This window comes from Fukomys damarensis, unplaced genomic scaffold (genome assembly GCF_012274545.1).
Source record: "Fukomys damarensis isolate Sample0158 unplaced genomic scaffold, DMR_v1.0_HiC HiC_scaffold_39, whole genome shotgun sequence".
Classification (NCBI taxonomy): Eukaryota; Metazoa; Chordata; class Mammalia; order Rodentia; family Bathyergidae; genus Fukomys; species Fukomys damarensis.
In genome coordinates this window covers 120,491,950-120,515,600 of record NW_022900951.1, presented here as the reverse complement: position 1 = coordinate 120,515,600, position 23,651 = coordinate 120,491,950, and positions in this window count along the sequence as shown.

Genomic DNA, 23,651 nt, shown 5'->3' with positions numbered 1-23,651 from the left:
AAATAAAAATCAATCGTGTGGTTTCTACTGAATTTTCCTGTCTACAACAGAGATTATTCTATTGGTCTCACCATCACTTTTACATAACTACCATGCTACATTAATGATTGCATTTTAGGCTGATTATATATTTTGGTGCATGATATTGTGATGTTCTTTGTTAGCTTTAAATTAGATCTAAGTAGGTCACACTAGGTTGGCCCTTTTTAATTCATAACTGTTTTGTAGGTTTGGTCTCACAAAATGTTCACCGTACTATAGTACAGAACTGATAATATTATGAGAATTAACTTCAGTATTCACAGAGGCAATTAATATGGCTGAGAAGTAATTAAGCATTAACTACACATTATCTACAATTTTTACTTTGTACATATTGTTGATTTTGAGCTAGCAATCATGTTTGAACAAAAAGGAAATCTCACTGATTCTAGGCATTAAATCATCTGTTTATGATCCTTCAAGGAATGAGCAGTGTGAAATGGTTTGATTCTTAAGAAACCATATCCCTTATACATGTTCTAATAACTATATCTCACCCTAGCCTTTGAACATTTGAATTTTGGCACATATGTGAATACCTATGTATATTTTCTTTAACAATGTGAACTTCCTAGTTCATAGTGAACATTTTTTACTTCTTTCAAAAAATACTAAAGCAAGAAAAATAAAGTGTTCTATGTATATTTCTGGGCTGTTCTTCCAAAAGTGTACATATATATATTTATAGATTTGCAAACTACATGGTATGAAATGAGTAAGATTGTACAAAACACATTGTTATATATCCTGTGTAATGCTATTTCTGTTAAAGAAATACTCCATGAGTTTTTGAGCCACCTCAATTTGTTTTAATGACTGTTAAGTTTTAATGATGGTATTTAAGATCTGGTTGTGACAAATACTTCATATTTTTGTCATAGAAATGTAATGTCACACATTGCTGTTTAGAGGTTAAAAATAACATCAGTTTTTAAAATTAGTGTGTTACATCTGTGTTTTTATTGCAGAATGTCAGTGGTAAATCTAAGAAAAATAATGTATTATATAAACGTAGTCCCTTAAGATACTGTTAGGAGGAGATGAGGGAAATTATGCTGATTTCATCATATGATGTCTTTTTTAATATTTGTCAAAGAATAATGTTCTTGGGCTTGGGTGCTCACAAGGAAAAGGCCCTGAGTTCGATCCTCAGTACCAGTGGGGGTGGGTGAATGCTCTCATATTGTTACTTTGCAAACAGGACTCTAATGTATTACAGAAATAAATAACTGTTATACACTTCTGCATGTTTTGTTCCTTCTTATGATTGCAGAAATATTTTGCAAATTTCTCTTAACTGAATCTTCAAATAAATTTTGTACTATAACAATAACTTCATCTGAAGTGTATTAGGATTATATGATATAAATCACAAATATTTATATGAATCTTATCATGAAAGTAAGCACATTACCTAAAAGTTACACATGACATTTGTTAGTATTTTTTGTCTTTTCAATATTGAGAAACTACAAGCATTTTTTTATGAAAAGAAATTATTGCTGAATTTGCTTGTTTTGCTTAAGGTGTGCAAAAATGTGTAAAGTATTAACTCGGTTTTTTTATTGAATTTATTGGTACATTCTGGGTAGACAGTACAGTTACATTCATTACTGGGATCTTGTACCTTTACATGCCAGGTCTTGGTTCTCATTTTTCCCTTTGTCCCCACCCTCCCTTCACCCCCTCTTCCCCTCCCCACCTACAAAGACTTTGATTCCATTTTTACATTTTCTCATATTTTTCCCTTTCCCTTATTCCCCTTCCCCTAACCTTCTCACTATCCCTACATCTTTAGTCCTTTTCTTCCCGTTTCACAACGCTAACTAACCCAATAGGATCTTGAGTACTATTTTGGTTTTCCACACCACAGAAACTATTTGGCATTTACACATGCGTGAGTTATTTATTTCACTTAGGAGTATATCCTCAAAATGTACCCATTTACCTATGAATAAATCTACTTTCTCATTCTTTATGGCTGAGTAGTATTCCATTTTATAGAAAAACCACATTTTCTTTATCCAGTTTCCAAATGATGGGCAGGTGGGCTGTTTCCAAGTTTTAGCTATTGCAAACTGTGCCGCTATAAGCATGGGTGCACATATATCACTGTGGTATGATTCTTTTATTTCTTTTGGAAAGATACCCAGCAGAGCTATGGCTGGGTCAAATGGAACCTCTAGTCCCAGCTCTTTGAGGTATCTCCATATTGACTTCCATAGTGGTTGCACCAGTCTGCACTCCCACCAACAATGGAGAAAGGATCCTTTCTCCCCACAACTCTGCTAACAATTGTTATTGTGTGATTTCTTGATAGCAGCCACTCTTTGTGGGGTGAAGTGGAATCTCAGTGTTGTTTTCATCTGCATCTCTTAAATGACCAGTGATGTGAAGTATTTTTTCATATATTTACTTGCTGCTTTTATTTCTTTGAGAAATGTCTGTTCATTTCAGATGCCCATTTTTGAAATGGGTCTTTATATCTGTGTGTGGGGGGTCTGGTTGTTTTGAGTTCTTTATAAATTCTATATAATAGCCCTTTGTCTGAGGAGCAGCTGGTAAAAAGTTTTTCCCATATTGTAGGTTGTCTCTTAGTTCTGTTGATTGTTTCTTTTGCAGGACAGAAGCTTTTTAATAAGATGAGATCCTACTTGTTGATTCTTTCTGCTAATTCCCGTGCTACTGAGGATTTGTTCATAAAGTCTTTTCCTATGCCAATGTCTTCCAGAGTTCTGCCTAACTTATCTTCAAGCAAGTTAGGTGTTTCTGTTTTTATATTTAGATCTTTAATCCACTTGGATTTTAATTTAGTTCATGGTGAGAGATAAGGGTCTAGTTCTAACCTTTGGCAGGTTGAGATCCAGTTTTTCCAATACCATTTATTAAAGAGGCTGTCTTTCCTCCAGTGGGGATGGTCAGCTTCTTTGTCAAAGATGAGGTAGCTGAGTGCATCTGGAGTTGTTTTTGTGTCTTCCCATCTGTTCCACTGATCTTCAGGTCTGTTTCTTTGCCAGTACCATGCTGTTTTTATCACAGTGTCTTTGTAGTATAGTTTCACTTTGGGAATTGTTATACCTGCTGCCATGCGTCTGTTGTCTAGGGTGGCTTTTGCTATTCTATGTCTCTTCTGGTTCCAAATCAGTTTTTGGATTCTTCTTTCTAGTTCTGTCAAGTACAGTGTTGGAATTTCAATTGGCATTGCATCGAATCTGTATAGCAGTTTTGGTAGTATGGCCATTTTCACTATGCTGATTCTTCCTATCCAGGAGCAGGGGATGTCTGTATTCCTAACAGTATGCTTCATTAATTTAAATGGGAAATACTGGATCACTCTATTGATCTAATTGTGGAAATTATTTCATAATCTCCCTCTACTAAGGCCTACTTCCAATGTCATTTTCTTATTTCCTTTCAACTTCCTTATACTTTAATATTAAACTTTTTTTTTTCAGTATTGGGGATCAAACTTGGGACCTTGCACTTGCAAGGCAGGCGATGTCACCACTGAGGTAAATCCCTGGCCTAAATATTTTTATTTTTAAAGAAATATCAAATGTATAGCTACATACATTTAAGATTTTTTGTTGTGCATCCACAAATACCCCATGTTCTTTAATTTTTCATTTGCTGACTATGATTCATATCCTTACTCATAAAGGAGTTTTTACATTTTATAATTTACTCTTTAACTCATGTTCCATATACAGTGATTTATTTTGTGATGGGATAAATTTGTTTTTCAGAAGTAGAGATTTTATTGGATTACTATCCATGACTCAGTCAGTCTTCTACTTTCTCAGTTCTTGAGATCTAAATGTAGTTTTTTAAACTGTAACTTTGAAATTTTAGTTAGGATGTTACTTCCTACTTTGTCAATTTTTCAATTAATCAAGAAATTTATTTCTTTTTTCTTCATAGAACTCCAAGAATGCATGATTTTTGTTTTGTGAGACTTACTTTTATTTTAAAGGTATGGGCAGACTCTTCTTGGTACCAGGGAAAGCTTCTGTATTGTGCATATGTCCTTTGTTTTTATGTACTTGTTCGATGCACTCTCATTAATATTTACATTATGAATTAATTTTTTGAATGATGCCATATGCCAAATTCTCACATTAGGAAGAGATACAGCTGGCACTAACAAGAACACAGAATCCCGTTTACTTGGGAATGATGTACTCCTTTCTCCATCTCCTGCCCTTGTTTTTCAGAACAAGGATTTTTCCTTCTGTTTTGTGTCTTTTGCTACATGTTACCAGTGGCAACCAGCCTAAGTTGTACTTGTATCTATCAGAAGAACATGCATCTGGTTAATTTTGGTCTTATAGGAAAAGAAAATAACATTTATGGTTAATTTCACACCTGCAAGGAAAAAGATGTGTGTAACAGTACTTCCTGGAGTTTAGGGAAACACATTTAATGAAAATGAGTATGACATAAGTCAATATGTTCTGATGGGGTAAGGAATATAATGATAACTAATTTAGTCCATTTTTTTTCTAATATTCAGAAGTACGTTCATTTTTTATTTCATTCACTCTTTCAAACATATTCATGGCATGATTTCAGTGCTAAAGTTTTTCTGAGTTTCAAATGAGCTAATCAAGGTAGGGGATTTAGCTCAGTAGTGCCGCTGCCTACTTCGCAAGAGTAAGGTCCTGTGTTCTACCACCAGGACCAAAAAAACAAAACAAAACAAAAAACAAACAACAACAAAAAACCACCAACTAATCAAAAGTTCTATCAAAGCACAAGGCCTGTTGATAAATTATGATTGAACAACTTTGGGTTATTATTATTTATTTATGAGTAATTTCAGAATTTTCTTTACCATATGGGAAAACTTAGAACTTTTGGAGACTGAGTTGTTTAATATTCCACAGCAAATGACTTTTAAATTTTATTATTTTATAAGTTACAGTTTATGAGGCTAACTAGTAAATGAGACCTTGATGTACAGTTCAAAATTTAGTTTCTCAGTGACAATTCCACTCCTGAGTAAATCAGAGATACTAATTTTGTGTATATCATTCAGCAATATTTGTGTCTAAGAGTCTCACATAAAATGTTATATTTTTATTTGTAGTATAACAAAAAATGAGATCCTACTAAACTCATTCTGTGTTTGTCCTTGTCGTGGGTCAATAGGTATTAATGTGTGTTTATGTTTTTAAATTAATTTTGTTGGTAAATTTTAGGTAAACAATATGCTGACATTCATCATTGGAAAATATATCTTGATTTTATTTTCTCCCCATTCCCCCACCCTCCATTCAACCCCTCCACCCCTCTCTATTTACAAAGACGTTGTTTCCATTTTTTTCTTTTTCTCATGTTCATTCCATTCCTGTCTTTCTTTCTTTTCCCCTTCCCCCACTTCCCGTTCCCCCACTTCCCCTTCCCCTTTGCACCTTTTTTTTCTATTTCAAATCATCTATAATATCTTTTAGTCCTTATTTACACTTTCAGTTTCTCACACTAGAGAAACTATTTGGTATTTACAAATATTTATCCTATTTATTTCACTTAAGAGTATTGCCTTACCATGCATCCTTTTAGCTCTAAATGGCTCTAGTTTCTCATTCTTTTTGGCTGAGTAGTACTCCATTTTATTATTAAAAAACACATTTTCTTTATCCAGTCTCCTGTTGATGGGCAATTGGGCTGTTTCCAAGTTTTAGCTATCACAAATTATGCTCCTATGAACATGGGTGCACACATATCACTGTGGTATGATTCTTTTAATTCTTTGGAGAAGATACCCAGCAGGGGATAGCTAGGTCAAATGGGACCTCCAATCCCAGTTCTTTGAAGTATCTCCATATTGATTTCCACAATGGTTGCACCAGTCTATACTCCCACCAGCAGTGGAGCAGGGTGCCTGTTTCCCCAGAGCCCTGTCAGCATTTGTTATTGGTTAATTTCATGATAGCAACCATTCTTTCTGGGGTGAGGTGGAATCTCAGTGTTGTTTTCATGTCCATCACTCAAATGACCAGTGATATTGAACGTTTTTTCATGTTTATTTGCTATTTTTACTTCTTTGAGAAATGTCTGTTAATTTCAGATGCACATTTTTTAATTGAGTCTTGAAATTTGGGAGGTCTGATATTTTAACATCCTTTATATATTCTAGATAGTAGACCTTGGTCTGAGGAAGAGCTGGTGAAAAGTTTTTACCACATTGTTGGTTGTCTCTTCACACTATTGGTTGTTTCTCTTGCTGTGCAGAAGCTTTTTTAATACAAAGAGATTCCACTTGTCGACTGTTTGTGCTAATCAGGCAACTGAGGTTTTGTTCATAAAATATTTTCCTACACAAATGTCTTCAAGAGTTCTACCTAACCTCTCTTTCAGCCAGTTTAGTGTTTCTATTTTACTATTTAGGTCTTTAATTCATTTTGATTTTACTTTCGTGCATGGTGAGAGAAGTAGGTCTAGTTTTAATCTTTGGGAAGTTGAAACCCAGTTTTCCAAGAACCATTTATTACAGAAGCTGTCTTTCCTCCAGTGAGGGTGTTTGGCTCCTTTGTCAAAGATGAGGTGGCTGAGTGTGTCTGTAGTTGTTTCTGCATTTTCTAGTCTGTTCCACTGGTTCTCAGGTCTGTTTCTTTGCCAGTACCATGCTGTTTTGTTTAATAACAGCAGCTTTGTAGTATAGTTGGGGATTGTGATACCCCCTACCTTGTCTTTATTGCCTAAAATTGCCTTTACTATTCTAGGTCTATTCTTGTTCCAAATGAATTTTTGGATCATTTTCTCAAGGTCTGTCAAGTATGCTGCTGGGATTTTAATTGTGACTGCTTTGAATCTATATAACAGTTTTGAAAGTGTGTCCATTTTCACTATGTTGATTCTTCCTACCCAGGAGCAAGGGATGTCTTTCTATTTTTTTGATATCCTCTTCAATGTCTTTTTTAAGAGTGTTGTAGCTTTCAGAGTAGAGATCTTTGATTTCTTTCATTAGGTGTATTCTTAGGTATTTAAATTTTTGGATGCTATTGTGAAAGGAATTTTTTGTCCCATTTCTCAGTGAGTCTATTTTTCATGTATAGGAAAGCTATTGATTTTTGTGTTTTGACCTTGTATCCAGTTACTTTGCTGAATTTAGTTATTTAGTCTAGAAGACTTTTGGTGAAGTTCTTGGGGTCTTCTAAATAGAGTATCATGTCATCTGCAAATAATGATAATTTGACTTCTTCATTTCCTATTTTTATTCCTTTTATTTCTTTCTCTTGTGTAATTGTGGTGGCTAATGTTTCCAAAACTATTGAACGTGAGTGGTGATAGTAGACATCCTTGTCTTGTTCCTGGTTTAAGTGTGAAGGATTTCAGTGTTGAACACTTAGTATGATACAGACTGTTGGTTTTTCACAGATGGCTTTTAATCAGATTGAGGTAGACACCATCTATTCCAATTTTTTGGAGGGTTTTTATCGTAAATGCCAGTTGGATTTGTCAAATGCTTTCTCTGCATGTTTTGAGATGATCGTGTTTTTCGTCCTTGGCTGTATTAATATAGTGTGTTACATTAATTGATTTGTGTATGTTGAAGCATCCCTGCATCCCTGGGCTGAATCCCACTTGGTCAGGGAGTGTGATCTTCTTGATGGTCTCCTGCACTCCATTTGCGAGTATATTATTAAGGATTTTTGCATCTATATTCATTAGTGAGATTGGCCTATATTTCTCTTTTTGTGTTGTGTCTTTCTCTGCTTCGGTCACACATTTATGTTTAGAGGCTGACATTAACAGTACTTTCTAAAATTATCTAACTGTTGATTTAATATTTTTATTACATGACAATTAATAAATAGCTACAACTTTACAGTAGCTTTTCCAGTCACCATGGGTTGTATGTAATTATTTTTGGATTTTTTATTTTTCAACAGGTGTGAATATTTTCTTTACACAGATATTAAGGTTACTCATAAATTTATTTCTACATTTGTATTCTAAATAGTTTGTTTCTCAATGTATTAACCAATTATTTTACTCATATGTGGGAAATGCATTAATTTTTATATTCCTTGTGACCATATGCTTTCTTTTTTTTCCACATGCTTCTTGCTGTATTTCTAGATAATTATCCATATTATGTCTGATAATTTTAATGAAGCTACACAAATTTCATAAGTTAGGGCTTTATGATAAAGTACAAATATGGTGGGAGGCACTCATATTTTGTAAAGATATGCCACTTCCTCCTAATTTTGCCTCTCAGAAATCTCTCAAATCTGAGATGTCTAACTGTTTACAGAAATCTTGGTCCTACCCCTAAGTTTTTATATTCATTTTACCACTAGATCATCCAAGATTGCCATGATATCCATCTAAATGAAAGACATTTAATAGCATAATTTTTATGTTAAGTAGTAGGAAGAATTACAATTCCTGGTACTGTGTCATTAGTCAGTTTTTATTAAATAACATGCTTCAATGATTTCATTGCTTATTTTTTCTCTGTTACTCCTCGTTGTCAATGTTTAACATGGTGCCTTATTTAAGATTGTGACAAATCTGTGATGTGAAACTATTAATTTCTATTTCATAGGTTTGATTTGAAGGTCATGAGATGATCCTTTTAAAATAAACCACCAATTAGCTAAGCATGCATTAGTAGTTCCTTGTCATTATTTTGATGTTAGTAATACTAATCAGCTGTCCCTTTATGATTTTAAGAGGAACTTTTGTAGACTCCATGACCTTTTAAACATCTGGTAGTAAATCACTACTTGGAATTATATTTTTCTATTGATTTTTAAATAAGCTGTATTTAATTTCTCAGCTACCTAGTGAAATGAAGCACAATTGTGTAATGAGAAATTTAATAATAATTTTATAATATCTGGAAGTAGAGCACTAATGCTCCACTTCCCATCTCATTTTTAGCAACTATTAACTTCTTCTCATGCATATTATTGAAAAATATTTTTCGTGTTCAAACAAGTGTAAACAACTTCAAGTGTGTTGCTGTTCTTATTTATTTTTGCAGAGATGTGATATCATACTCTATTATGTTATTTCTGCACTCTTAATAACTTCACCAGTAGAACTCCTGTTTTCCATTTTCTAAGCAGCTATTGAACTCTTAAATTATTTATATCAGGATACATATATAAATATTGCTTTTCTTCTAGAAATATAAAAAAAATTGACCTTAATTATGATGATTTAATGGCTTAGTCTAGAATCTTTAGATCAGTGTTTCTCCAAATTTAGTGTCCACAGGAATTACCTGGGAGTCCTGTTAACAGGAATATTCTTACTAAAGGTGTGCCTGAAATAGAGCTGTTTCATATTTATGATATGAGCACACATGGGTGATCCACACTTTGAGCAACAGGGCTAGAAAACACAGTCCATGGCAGAAGAGCTCACTCTACACTTGGTCCACTGTGGTCATTTTGAGTATCCCTTCATGGTCATAGCATTTCTTTGCTCAGACTTTATCCTGTGCTTGATCTGTATCCTAATATTCCTTATCTTTCTCTTTCCAGATTTGTTATAATTTTGGTGAATAAAATTTTCAAAGACTATACAATCTTTTCCCGCTGAATTACTAATATTCTGAAATTTCATGATGAAATATCTCAACATAGTTCAATTTATATCTGGTGGTTTTGGTTTTTCCACTCTTCCTATTCAGGTGATTGCTGAAGAATAAGCTGGTGTGAAAGATTTATTTATTACTGATTACCTATATTTTTATCTAGTAACTTTTATTTAAATATTTTACTACTGAAATACACAAGATCCTAATGAGAAGCCAGTGGGGACTAGAGCAGCACAGTTGCAGACATGTCCCAGCCAGGGCCCTGCCTAACCCCAGCAATGTGGACCCACAGACTCCAGCCAAAGGCCCACCTGGAAAAGAGCTGCACAGTCACACAAGGAACAGTCAGAGGCCAGCCCAAGCACAATTGATAAGTGTGTGCAGACCAAAGCTAGAAGTGCACACCCCCCAGCCAAAGGCCCTCCCAGACAAAAGTTACAAAGGGTGGGGGCAGGCCCCAGCCACAGGCATGATCAGACACCATCCCAAATGTGCACAGCCAGAACATTGCCTTGACAACATGGCAGCTCAGGGATCCAGAAGGCCAACATTCTGAACCCATGAATTAGTACAGGAGTGAGCAGCAGAGAAAAGGCCTGTCAGTGGCTTGCTGAGAATTAAAGACCACTGGGTGAGCAAAAAGTTGCCTTAACAAAGGCTCATCAAGCTGCATCTGTTGAAATGAGAAAACACATAAGTCTCAAAATGAGACTCCCAGGGGCCAGGGATTTAGCTCAGTCATTCCATCACTTGCCTTGCAAGTGCAAGGTCCCAAGTTGATCCCTGGTACAACCCCCCCAAAATGAGACTCCCAGATCATGTAAAGCAACCCCAAACAATCTGATACTCAACCACCTAGACTCCCTGAACTGGCAATGAAAGAGGATCTGGAAAAAATGAAATCAGAAATAATTTATCAGGTATCAACAGAGACTGTTTGCAGAGTGCAAAACATGATTAATAAATCTAGATCAGACTCAGATAACGAAATAGAGGAGGTGAGGATCCCAATGAAATCCCAACATAGGAAACATGGAATCCATAAAATACATGCAAACAGATTTCCAGGACTTTAAAAACTCCATTGAAAGTTTACACAGCAGTATGAACCAATGTGAAGACAGAATTTCAGACAAAGAAGACGGGATAGCAATTAGTAACCAACAAAAGAAACATTTCTTAAAGATAGTAAGGGATCATGAAAATTCAATTCAGCAACTGCTAGAGGATGCAAAGAAGAATAACATAAGACGGATTGGAGTCAATGAAGAAACAGGAGAGACTGAAAACAGCATAACAAAACTGTTCACATAAGTAATGTTAGAAAACTTCTCAAGCAGGGAAAAAACTTGATGTAGACATAAGTGACGTGTATAGGACTCCAACTAGCCATGATAAAAAAATCTATACATAGGCATAAAATAGTTAAGATTCCAGAAACCCAACAGAAGTACCAAATTCTAAAAGCAGTTGGAGAAAAGAAACAAATCACATGCAAAGGAAAGCCATTCAGAATCATAGCAGACTTCTCAACAGAAACACTCAAGGCAAGAAAAGCCTGGAGTGGTGTATTTCAAGCGCTAAAAGTAAACAACCTCCAATCCAGACTGATGTATCCTGCAAAACTCTTTGAAAGTTGATGGAGAAATAAGATACTTTCATGACAAAGAGCACCTTAGGATCTTCATGAATACCAAACCAGCACTCCAAAAAAAAATTTTAAACAACATCCTAGGTAAAGACAATGAGGATCACAAAGCCAGGATGCCCAGCAGAATGAATCCATCAGGCATGATAAAAAATTACAAACAAAGGAGGAGAATCCACTGAAAAGAACTCATGACAAGGATAAGTCAATACACATCAGTTTTAACCATCAATGTTAATTGATATCAATTCTGTCTCAGCAAACTGACAGAATTGGTCAGGAAGCAAGATCCAACAATATGTTGCATACTCCATGCGACAGGAACCCCCCAAAAAGCAAGAGTAGCTATCCTGTTTGGAGATCAAGTGGATTTCAAACCAACACTGATTAAGAGAGAAAGAAGGGGCCCGCCTGCTGGCCTCACTGCTGCCTCCCTAGCTGTCTGAGCTTGCAGAGCAGAGCAAGAGCCGGTGGCTGGGGGCAGAGGCCCAGGGTGATGTGGAGAGGGAGGATGGGTGGGCACAGATTGCATCTCTATATGGCATCAATTCTGTCCGGCCTGGCTGTGAGGCTCTCATGCTCTGCAGATGCCCACTGTTGCCTGCTCTTATGGGGTCTTCTGCAAGGGGCTGCCCCACACACTGCTCATCTTCTTCAACCTGTCCAGGCGGCTGTGCATCAACTTCTCCTACTTCTACATCATGGCTTCCATGGTGCTCTATGTGCGCCTGCAGGTTCATATTGAGATCCACTGAAGCCCAGCCCCATCTGCCAGAGGTGTCACCCTGGGCTCACTATCACAAAGGACACAAAGCATGAGGGACAGAAGAGGGACCCTCAGCACCTGCACAGCCAAAGCAAAAGGGAAGAACCTGTCATGTAAAGGTACAGGATCCCAATAATGAATGTAACTGTACTGTATACCTAAAATGTAACAATAAACTCAGGAAAAAAAAAAAGCAAAAGGGAAGAACCTGTCATGTAAAGGTACAGGATCCCAATAATGAATGTAACTGTACTGTATACCTAAAATGTAACAATAAACTCAGGAAAAAAAAAAAGCAAAAGGGAAGGGAAGAGAGGACCAGGACAGACTGCTGGAGTACTCCTTGAGTGGAGTACACCAAAGGGAAGCCCTTGCCCGGCAGATTCCCCTTTCCATCTGAACACACCTGCTGGAGACAGAGATGGAAACACAAAGAGTGAGGTACTGTCCTCTTGCTTCCTACCAGGGACAGGGCATGTGTATACTGGAAGGGATCCACGGGAAGAAAGTCAGCCCTGGCAGCGGTTCCCGGCAAGGCTGGGGGGGCTGTCCCCAATCCCTGCATCTGTCTGTCCCCATGGGAGAGTGCCTTGCTGCTTTGTCCCACGGTGCCAGGGCAGCTCTGTAGAGGGACTGGCCAGGAGGAGGCCCTGGAGCCATGGACAGCAAGAGGACAGTGCTGCAGTGGAGAGCCCTGTGCTTCAGGGAAGCTGGGTCACATGCAACTGCGGGAAGCACGAGTTTCCAAGGGTGACCAGTAAGAGCTCCTCCTGAGGTCCCAGGCTCTGGGCTAGAACCATCCTGCCTGTGTCCCCTGCTGCTGCCTGAGACACTGCATACCCATCCTCAAGGCTTCCTGCGGGATCAGACAAGATGTGAGCCCCTTGACCAGCTAAAGCCTGTGCTCGCAGAGCAGACAACATAACACAGGAACATGCTTTCAAGTATAAATTGTACCTCCAGTGGTCTGCAGATAACATTGGGGATGTTGGCTCTATGACCTTTGAAATCAGCAGATCTGAAGGCCGTAGTTAAGGTACAAGCAAAACAATAAAAATAGTAGTTTAATTTAATTTATTTATTTTATTTTATTTTTTTGTTTTTTGATTTTTTGAGATAGGGTCTCACTATGTACTTGAGATTGACCTGGAACTCACTGTGTAGCCCAGGCTGGTCTCAAACTCACAGAGAACCTCCTGCCTCGGCCTCCAAAGTGCTGGGTTTTCAGGTATGCACCACCATGCCTGGATAGTATCTTAGTTTTAAAAGTTGCCTTGGAGTGATTTTTTTTTCCACTAAGTCTGGATGCAAGCAGAACAGTTCCTGCTTTGGTTTGTATGGCTAGACAAACTTTATAAAGACCAAGTCTAGTATGAACTCGCTAAAAGCTAGGTAATACAGAAAGAAATTGTTGAGGATGTTTTAAATTGTACTTGAAAGACAAAAAAAAAAAAACTGGGAACCCTTTCAGGAGATCATTAATTTATCCAGTATAATATCGGCTAGGAACTTGGTTTACCATGAAGTGCTTTGTCTCCAATACCCAATCCAAAGGGCTATTGTCTGAAACACTGTCTGTCTCTTTAGCTGTCCTGTCACCAAATGGAAGTGGTTATTTGTAAAGTTTACCTGATATACTTTTATGAAGCCTTGCTGAGTACATGGTGAGCTGTTACTCTCTCTGAATTTTGTAGAATAATTTTGGTCTCAGGAAAATTTGATTTCTCGCACTTCTTTCTTTCTACTTGAAATGCAGTTTCAATGGAGGCCCGATGGTGAAAGTTGCAATATTAAATTTATAATAATCTTCTCAAACTAGGATCCCTAGCAGGGTTACGCTAAGAAAAACGAGCTTGACTCTGCTGTAGCTCAGATATAGAGGCAAATCAAGTATTTTCCCTTATAAAAGTTTCCAGAGCCAAGGTATTGAGGTTTCTTTTACACTGAGACTTTTCTGAAGTAACTTGTTTGTTGATAACTTAAATAAAGGTCACTTAAGAGTAAGTTTTCTCCCTAAGTGAACCTTAAAATAGTCATTTTGGGAATTATTGCATATACCAGTTTGTATTGTGTGTTAAATGACTATGCTGTGTGCTATTTTAGTGTTTTGGGAAAATGGAGAATAACGTCTGTTCTTTAGCATAATAGGTGTCTTATTTTAACATGTGAAAAAAGAGGGACAGAAGGACACTGCATCCTTCTACAGGGAAAATCCCAAGAAGAAGAGATGAAAATCATAAATATGTATGCACCATATACTAGTGCACCCAACTATAAAAGAAATACTAATGAACACGAAAAATCAAATAAGCACTAATACAATAGTAGTGGGGGACCTCACTACTCCCCTGTCACAAAAAGATAGATCAACTAGACAGAAAATAAACAATGGAATACTACAACTCAATCAAACTCTTGAACAAATGGACTTAACAGACGTTTGCAGCAAAATCAGAATACACATTCTTTTCAGGTGCACATGGGTCATTCTCCAAAATAGACCACACATTTGCTCATAGAACATGTTTAGGTAAGTTCAAAGGAATTGAACTAATCCCCTGTATATTATCAAACCATAATGTGATGCAATTGGAGATCAATAGCAAAAGAAAGAGCAAGAATTTCATACACACATGGAAATTGAACAACACACTTCTGAATAATCAATGGGTCACAACTAAAAAAAATCAGTTTCTACAATTAAATGACAATGTCAATACAATATGTCGGAATCATGGGACACAATGAAAGCAGTCTTATGAGGAAAATTCATAGCAGTGACTACTCAGGAAAACAGTGACCACAAAAGAAAACTGATGCTGAACCCCCAGAGTCTAGAAAAAGAAGAGTAGGAGAAACCACAACCTCATAAAAGGGAGGAAATTATAAGGATCAGAGCAGAAATCAATGCAATGGAGACTAAGAGAACGATACAAGAAATCAATGAAGCAAAGAGTTGGTTTGAAAGATTAAACAAAATTGACAAACCCTCAGCCAACCTTATCAAAAAAAGGACAAAAGAGACACAAATCTATGCAGTTAGGAATGAAAAGGGTGAAATTACAAAAGACCCCTCAGAAATCCAAAGGATCATCAATATCTACTTTGAGAACCTTTACACCACTAAGAAGGAAGGCACAGAAGAGATGAACAGACTCCTAGATACGTTGGAATTACCAAAGTTGAATGAAGAAGGGCTAAAAATTCTAAACAATCCCATAGCAATCGATAAAATTGAAAACATAATTAAAAGCTTACCAATGAAGAAAAGCCTAGGCCCTGATGGCTTCACTTCTGAATTCTACAAGACATTTAGAGAAGAACTATTGCCACTACTGTTTAAACTCTTCAGTGAAATTGAAAGGGAAGAAATACTCCCAAATTCATTTTTGGAAGCAAGCATCACCTTGATCCACAAAGGAGAGAAGTATAGGCCAATTTCACTAATTAACATAGACGTAATAATCTTTAAAAAGAAGATAATAAATAGGATCATACACCCTGACCAAGTGGGATTCATTTCAGGGATGCAGGGATGGTTCAACAGACACAAATTTGAGATAGGGCCTTGATATGTTGCTCAGGCTGCGCTCAAATTTGTGATCCTCTTGCCTTAGCCTCCCAGGGTGCTGGGGTCACAGGGGTGAACAACCCCACTTTGCTGAGACAGTTTTTTTTTCAGCTTTAATTGAGTTTATTGGTACATTTTAGGGATACAGTACAGTTACATTCATTGTTGGGCTCTTGTACCTCTACATGACAAGTCTTGGTTCTCATTTTTCCCCCTTGTCCCTGCCCTCCCTTCACCCCCTCCTCCCCTCCCCGTCTACAAATACTTTATTTCCATCTTTTCATTATCTGCTGAGACAGTTTTTAAATGTCACTTGCAAAACAGTATACCAGAATGAGACAGATGTGATATCAAAAACAGATTTTATTTAGGAAAGAGACTTCTGTATACAACCTTACTGAATTCTGAATAAAATATGGACAAGCTGAAATTTATAGCCAAGGAGGGAGACCAGTTGGTGGAAAATTAGTAAAAGAAAGCATCAGGGATAAGCAGAAATCTGGGCTAACCATACCTGATAGGACTCTACTTGAAGGCAGATAAGTTAATCAGATACCAAGGATAGAGGGGTTGTTGCTACACTGACCTAACAAGATTTTTCTAAAACTAGATGATACAAACATAGAATTCCCAAAGTGGAAACTTTTGAGAAAAAGATTCCCAAGGACCTGACCAGGAGTTGCACTAGGAAGGGGTGTTTTTTGACAGCAAACCAAGGAAACTAAGTTTTCATTATTTTTTTTTTACATTTCTAACTGGTTTTAACATAAGTAATCCATACTTTTGACATAATTTTAGAATAAAATCAAAATAGCAATAATTTTATAACAAGTATTGACTACTCAGATGTAGTATAAATAAGTCACTGTATGTTTTACAGGCTCATACACAAACACAAGTATATAGGTACACAAGTTTTGAAGGCATTTAGCATATTTGAAATATTTATATTTTGTTTTGTTTCGTTTTTCTGTTTCTTTGAGGCAGGATCTTACTATGTAGTTGAGACTGACCTGGAACTCACTATGTAGCCCAGGCTGGTCTTGAACTCACAGCAATCCTCCTAGCACAACCTCCAGAGTGCTGGGATTACAGGAGTGCACCACCACGCCCGGCTACAATATTTGTTGGTTGAATACGTATAGCATTCTTTTTATGTAAAAAATGCTCTTATGTTCATAATTGATTATGTTTAGAGTTATGGTAGGATAACGTTTAATTTTGAAGTGAATTCTTTTCTCAAGAGAAAGATTTAGTCATGTTATACCTTTATAGAAATACCTACTACCTGTTTCTTATCTCCTTGAAAACCTGACCATTCCTCATTTCTGAGAACCACTAATCTCTTCTTCATTAGAATGTCGTATGTTAGACTATGCGGCCTTTAAATAATTTTTTCATTTAGCATAATGACCTTGAGATACATCCAAGTTGTTGCATGTATGCTATTTCTTCTTAGCTTATTCTGTGATACAGATTACCACAGATTTTTTTAATCTGTAAGAGGATATCAAAATATACAACAAACATTTTATTTTAATAAAAAATATTGCATTAATCCCCTCAAAATAATCTCCTTTGATTTGAACACACTTATCCCATCACACTTGCCACTTTCTGAAGCAGTTCTGGAAGTCTTCTTCTGTGAGTGTCTTTATGTGGTTTGATAAAAAGTGTGAATGAAGCTAGCAAGTGCCATCCACTGGAAAGGCAGACTCTTAGAACATATAATGTGTCCTTATTTGCTGGATCTAACACTGTGTGTCTTCTGACTCTTCCCCAGAGTCAAAAGGACCATAATAGGGAAGTATTTGAATTCATTCAAGAAGTGCAGACAGCCACAAAAGGGCTTCCAGAACCGACTCAGAAAATGGCAAAAACGATGGCATAAATGTGTTCAAAGTGAGGAAGGCATAAGGTGGGGGGAGATTAATTGCAATCTGTCCTTTATTTTAATATTTTAAACTTGAACATTCACTGTATTTTTTCATCACACCTCATAGTAAAGGAATTCTTTTGACTTTTACAATTTGGACATGCAAATAAAGATGTTATGAAAAACTCTACAGAGGGTTTCAGGTAGAAAGAAATGGTTATTTCTTTGGTATAAATGCCTATGAATGCATTTGCTGGGTTGTATGTTAGGTCTGGTTCCACTAGTTCCATAGTGACAAACAGTTTTTATCTCTGTAGCAGCAATTATAAGTGATTAAGTTTTTCAATTCCTTTCCAAAATTTGCTGTTATGACTAATTTTTCTAACTTTAGCCATTTTGCTAAGAGTGTCGTGATACCTCATTGTTTTTTTAATTCGTATTTCCTCACTTCTTAGTTACGTTGCACACATCCAGTTCTTATGCTGATTTGCCATCTGCAAAGCCCTTGCAGTGCAATTTCTCTTCACAACTTTCTCCATTCACTAATGAAATCGTTTGCTTTTGTAAAATTGAGTTGAGATTTGTGTTGTAAGTTACAAATGTTATTTTATCAGACATGAGGTTTGCAAGTATTTTCTACCACTCTGCAGCTTGTATTCTTATTTTCCTAAAGGAATCTTTCAGAATAAAAGTTTTCAGGTGTGATGGAGTCAAATTTACAAGTCTTCCCTTTTATGGATCGTGCTGTGTCATCTTAAGAGCTCTTCCTCAAGCCCTTGGCGCCCTCCCCCCAAGTTTTTCATGCCATCTACTAAGAATTTCTCATTTCACTTTTATGTCTATGATTTATTTTGAATTATTTTGTGAACATTCCTTCAGTACTATGTTATAAAGACTATCCTTTGTACATTAAATTACTTTTACATTTTTGTGAAAAATCAGTTGGTCATTCTCCTGGAAATCTATTTCTTACTTTTGTATTGGTTCCACTCTTCTGTATGTCGTTATATCCAATTTACTTGTGTGTATTTCTAGGAGTATAACTGCAAAATTTTTTTCTATAGAAGCTGCACTAGTTTACATTCCCACAAATAATGTATAAGGATTCCAGTTTCCCCACATCTTTGTCAACTCTTGTTATTGTCTATCATGTTATAATCATACCAGGGGATATAAAGTGCTCTTATTGGGACTGGATTTTATTTCCCCTATGGCTAATGATGTTGAGCATCTTTTTATGTGCATACTGACCATTAACATATCTTTTGTAGATAACATATCTGGACAATTTGCCCATTTTTGGATTGGCTTCACAGTATCGAGTTGTAAGAGTACTTTATGCATTTTGGAAACAAGACCTTTTCAAATGCATAACTTCAAATAGGGCACAGATTCCCTTTTTTTGTTTTGTTTTGTTTTGTTTTTGTTTTTTTGGTACTGGGGATTGAACTCGGGTCCTTTCGTTTGCAAGGCAGGCCACCGAACCGCTGAGCTAAATCCCCGGCCCCATCAGATTCCCTTTTTATTTATTTCATTTTATTTTTTTGGTACCAGGGATCGAACTTGGGTCCTTGTGCTTGCAAGGCAGGTGGTAGAACCACTGAGCTGAATCCCCAGCCCTTCCTTTTTAAATTTTATTTTTAATTGTGAATGTTTCATGTACAAAATATTTATATAATCAGTGCTATATTCAAACTAGTATATCCATTATCTTCCCAATATTTTTTCTGGTAAGAATGTATCACAAAAATCTACTCTCAGCAAATTTTTAATATGAAGATCCAATTATTTTTAACTGTAGTCTTCATGCTGCTTTTCATACCTCTATACTTTACTCATTCTATTTGAATGCAAATTTTTACCCTTATACCTACTTCTACCTAATTCCTCACCATTCCTGCCCCTGTTAACTATGTTCTACCCTCTTTCTATGCATTTGACTTGTTCCTAACAAAATGCTAGCTTTAAAAAAAGAATAGGCTACTGCCAGTTTTTACACATGCATGAACATGGAATACATTGTGCTACATGAAGTATGTTATACACAGAAAGAAAATGAGGGACCCCTTTAATTTTCTTGATAGCAACTTAGAAGTACAGTTTCATTTTGAGGGAGTCCAATGTATCTATTCATTTCTATTTTTCTGTGTCTTTTATAACTATGATGGGCTTGCCTAAGACAAGGTCATGAAATTATTTATTTGGTTCTCTTCTGAGATTTGTATGCTTTTAGTTCTTAAATTTATGTTTGTGATCAATTAGAATTAATTTTTATCGGACAAGGAATGTATCCAACTTTATTCATTATTCATGAAGTTAGGAAACAAGTTCTTACCTGTTTATCCTAGCTTCATTTGTTGAAAATACCGTTATTTCCCCCATTGAGTAGTCTTATTACCCTTGTATAAAATCAATTAAAAAATCATGGGAGAGTCTGCTTCTGTAATCTCTAATGTATTCCATCGATCTGTGTATCCTTTTTCCAGTAGAACACTGTCTTGTTTACTGTAAGATTGCAGGGAGCCAGAAGGGTGCATTCTCCCACTTGATTGTTTTTGAAGATTGATTTGGTTTTTCTGAGTCCCTTAGATTTCCACAAGAGTTTGAGGAACAGCATATCGATATGCAGAGAGAGAGAGAGAGAGACAGAGAGACAGAGAGACAGAGAGAGAGAGCTGGGATTTTGGTTAAGTTTCTTTGTATGGAGTCAATGTGTCAATAATTTGGGGAGTACTATCACTTTGACACTGTTAAGTGTTCTGATCTATAACTATCGGATGATATCCCATTTATTTTGGTCTTGTTTCATTTCTTTCCACAGCTTTTTTAATTATCTTACTTTATTTTGGTTTCTTCTTTTCTTTTCTTTTTTATATACCAGGACCTTGCACTTGCAAGGCAGGCACGGTGCCATTGAGCTAGATCCCTGGTTTATTTTGGTTTCTTGATAAGAAGTTTTGCTCTGTAGTTCAGGCTGGCCTTAAACCCACTGTGTAGTCCAGGCTGGGCTTGAACTTGGGTCCATCCTCCTGCCTTAGCCTACTGAGTTTTGAGACTACAAGAGTGTTCCAGGACACCCAGCTATTATATCACTTTTACAGTGTATTTTTGTTTTATTTTCTTAATTTTTCCTAAGTATATTATTCTTTTTCATGCTACTGTAAAAATTCTTTATAAAATTTGATTTTTAGACTCTATATTGATCTTGTATACTTCAACTTTGTTGAACTGACTTATTCTAATATTTTATTAAATCCGTTAGAATATTCAAGATCATGTTACCTGCTATGAGATATGGTTTGATTCTTCCCTTCAATTCTATATTTTTTTCTCTTTGTGTCTCAATTGCTCTAAAACTTACAGTAAAATATGAAATAGTGGAAATGAGAACAATAATTCTTATTATTTCACATACAAATTCAGTTCTTTAACCATGAAGTATGTGATAGGAAATGGCGGATTTTTTGTAGAGATATTTAATCTCACGGATGAAGTTTCTTTTTATTCCTAGTTTCTTTAATCTTTTTGATCATGAAAAGATGTTGGATTTTTTCAAGTGCTTTAGTTATACCTGTTCAGAAGATTGTGGTGTTTTCCCCCTTTATTGATATGATTATATTTGGTAAGGGCTTTTTAAAGGTTAAGCAGAATTTGCTGTCCTGAGAGACAAATGCCACTGGTCATGATGTATGATCCTTTATATATATTCCTAGGTTTGGCTTGCTTATTATTCATTGATATTTTTGTCCCTTTGATCTCTGAGGTAACACTACACTATTGTGTGTATTACATAAACCATGAAAGTAAGTGTTCTAAATAAGTATTATTACTCTACTTTTATGAAATAAACATTCTCTTGTCTCACTACTTTATACTTGTTGGTGAACTTCAGAATAACTTTTTTTTGTTGTTATTTTTTGAGACAGGGTCTCACTGTGTAGTTGAGACTGAGCTGGAACTCACTATGTAGCCCAGGCTGGTCTTCAACTCACAGTGATCCTCCTGCCTCCTCCTCCTGAGTGCTGGGATTACAGGCGTGCACCACCAAGCCCGGCAGCATCACATTTTTTACTTAGCAAAGAGATTTGGTGAAAATTTTAAGGTAAATTGCCATCATACTGTTACACAATTTGTGAAAATGAACTTACAATATTAGGAGTCTTTATTGGGAAACGAAGGTAGATTCAGTACTTCAAACCTGGTTTTCTTTTCTTAAGGGTCTTTAATTCCAGTAGGGACCAAACAGTTTTTCTCTGACAGATTTACCTGTTAATAATTATAAAAGCTAGCACTAGATTTTTGGTACTGGGGAACAAACTTAGGACCTTGCACATGCGAAGCAGATGGTGAAATCACTGAGCTAAATTCCCAATCCCTCTCACTTATTTTTTTTTATTAATTTTATTGGTACATTTTAGGTATATGATATGATGACATTCACCATTGGAAATTTGTACTTTTATATAATCCATCTTGGTTCTTATTTTTCCCCATACCCTGCCCTCCCCCCACCCCCCCTTCTCGCAATTTACAAAGACTTTATTTCCATTTTTTTCTCTTCTCGTATTAATTCCATTACCTTCTTTCCTTTCCCCAACGCTTATTTTTGTATTCCTGAAAAAGCACTCAAATTGGGCTTTCTATAATCTTCTAGGTCTTCTAGTATTTTGTGGCTTAATTTTGTTTTTGTCATGAATAATTTATTTTCTTTTTAATATTCTCTAGCTGATTATTGCTATTTTTAAAGATGCCATCATAAAAAAACTATTATAGTATCTTACATGATTTCATATCTAAATAAGTGTCTTTATATATCATTCCAAACACAAATGTAAAGCCCATGCACCTTATTGAGGCTATTATCCTCAAAGTCAACTGATTGTAAATGCTGATCATATGTACTAACACTTCTGCAGCAATGTCTAGACTGGTGCTTGACCTAACAGCTGGGACTCTATGTCAACACAAAATTATCCATGACTGTGTGAAATTTTAAATATAGTTTTTATTATATATTCTGATATGCCACTTGTTCTTCATCTGGAAGTTGTGTAGATTTTCATTTTTTTATAGGGTCTAAGCAATTATGGCTAGATGTGCTGAAGAGCTAGTTTAGTTCTCCATACGCATTTCTGTTTCTTCGGTTGACCTTATACAGTAAGATATTGATGTGATTTTTTTTTCCCTGGGTGTCATTTAACAAATTCTATTACTAGTGGAACTCATTTTCCAAATTTCATTGCAAATATGAAACTGGAATAAAAAGCATGATCATTGTAGTCATTATCATCATTACTGTGTGCTCTGCACAATCATTCAAAATAAATTACTGCCACTGCTTTGGAGACTATGACCCTTCTCCATTTCTTCCAAAAACTAGACTTTTATATGTAAGAGCTTCTCCAGTCTCCAATGTGGACTTTGAGCTAATCCGTGTAGAGCCAGCAGCCTATTTATCTAAAATGTGGTAACCATTTGAAGTTCTGATATATTTAAGTTATTTACAAATGAAACAATGGCATCTGAATATTGGATATATATCCTAATTTACAAGAAGAATTTTTCAGACAGTGTGCATGATCCAATGGGATACAAGTGTCTAAATAGGATATGTCTTCACAATAAATGTGTGCTACATAGAACATAAACATCTTGATAATATGACCAATCATGATTCCATGTATCTTATTTTCCAAAAATAACTTTTGTATTTATAAAACTGAGATCAGCTTGCTACTCACTTGTTTTATACACCATAACTATTTCCACTGGTAAATGGACTCTTTAAAGTTTACATACCTGTAACTGAATATATGCCAAATGCATGATTGGTGCAGGGAGTGAAGACTTTATTTTACCTCTCAAAGAAGGAATTAACTATATGCCACTTTATCTGCTCAGTTTCTTCCAATAAGCTTTGATTCTTTGAACTTATTCCTTACATTTCAGATACTGCAGCTTTAAAGAGACAGTGAACTTCCATATGTCATGTTCATTTTCTGTGTACATAACAATTTCCTGAACCCTATAATTTTTTCAGAAATTTTCAGTTGATTCTCTGGGTTGCTTATGATATTGTCTTTCGGTTTTGTGTATTGATTTTCTACAATGGTTTTTAACAAGATTGTTTTTAGCCTCACTAGACAAACATCAGCAAACTTGAACTTTAAAAGCACTATTCCAATTTTT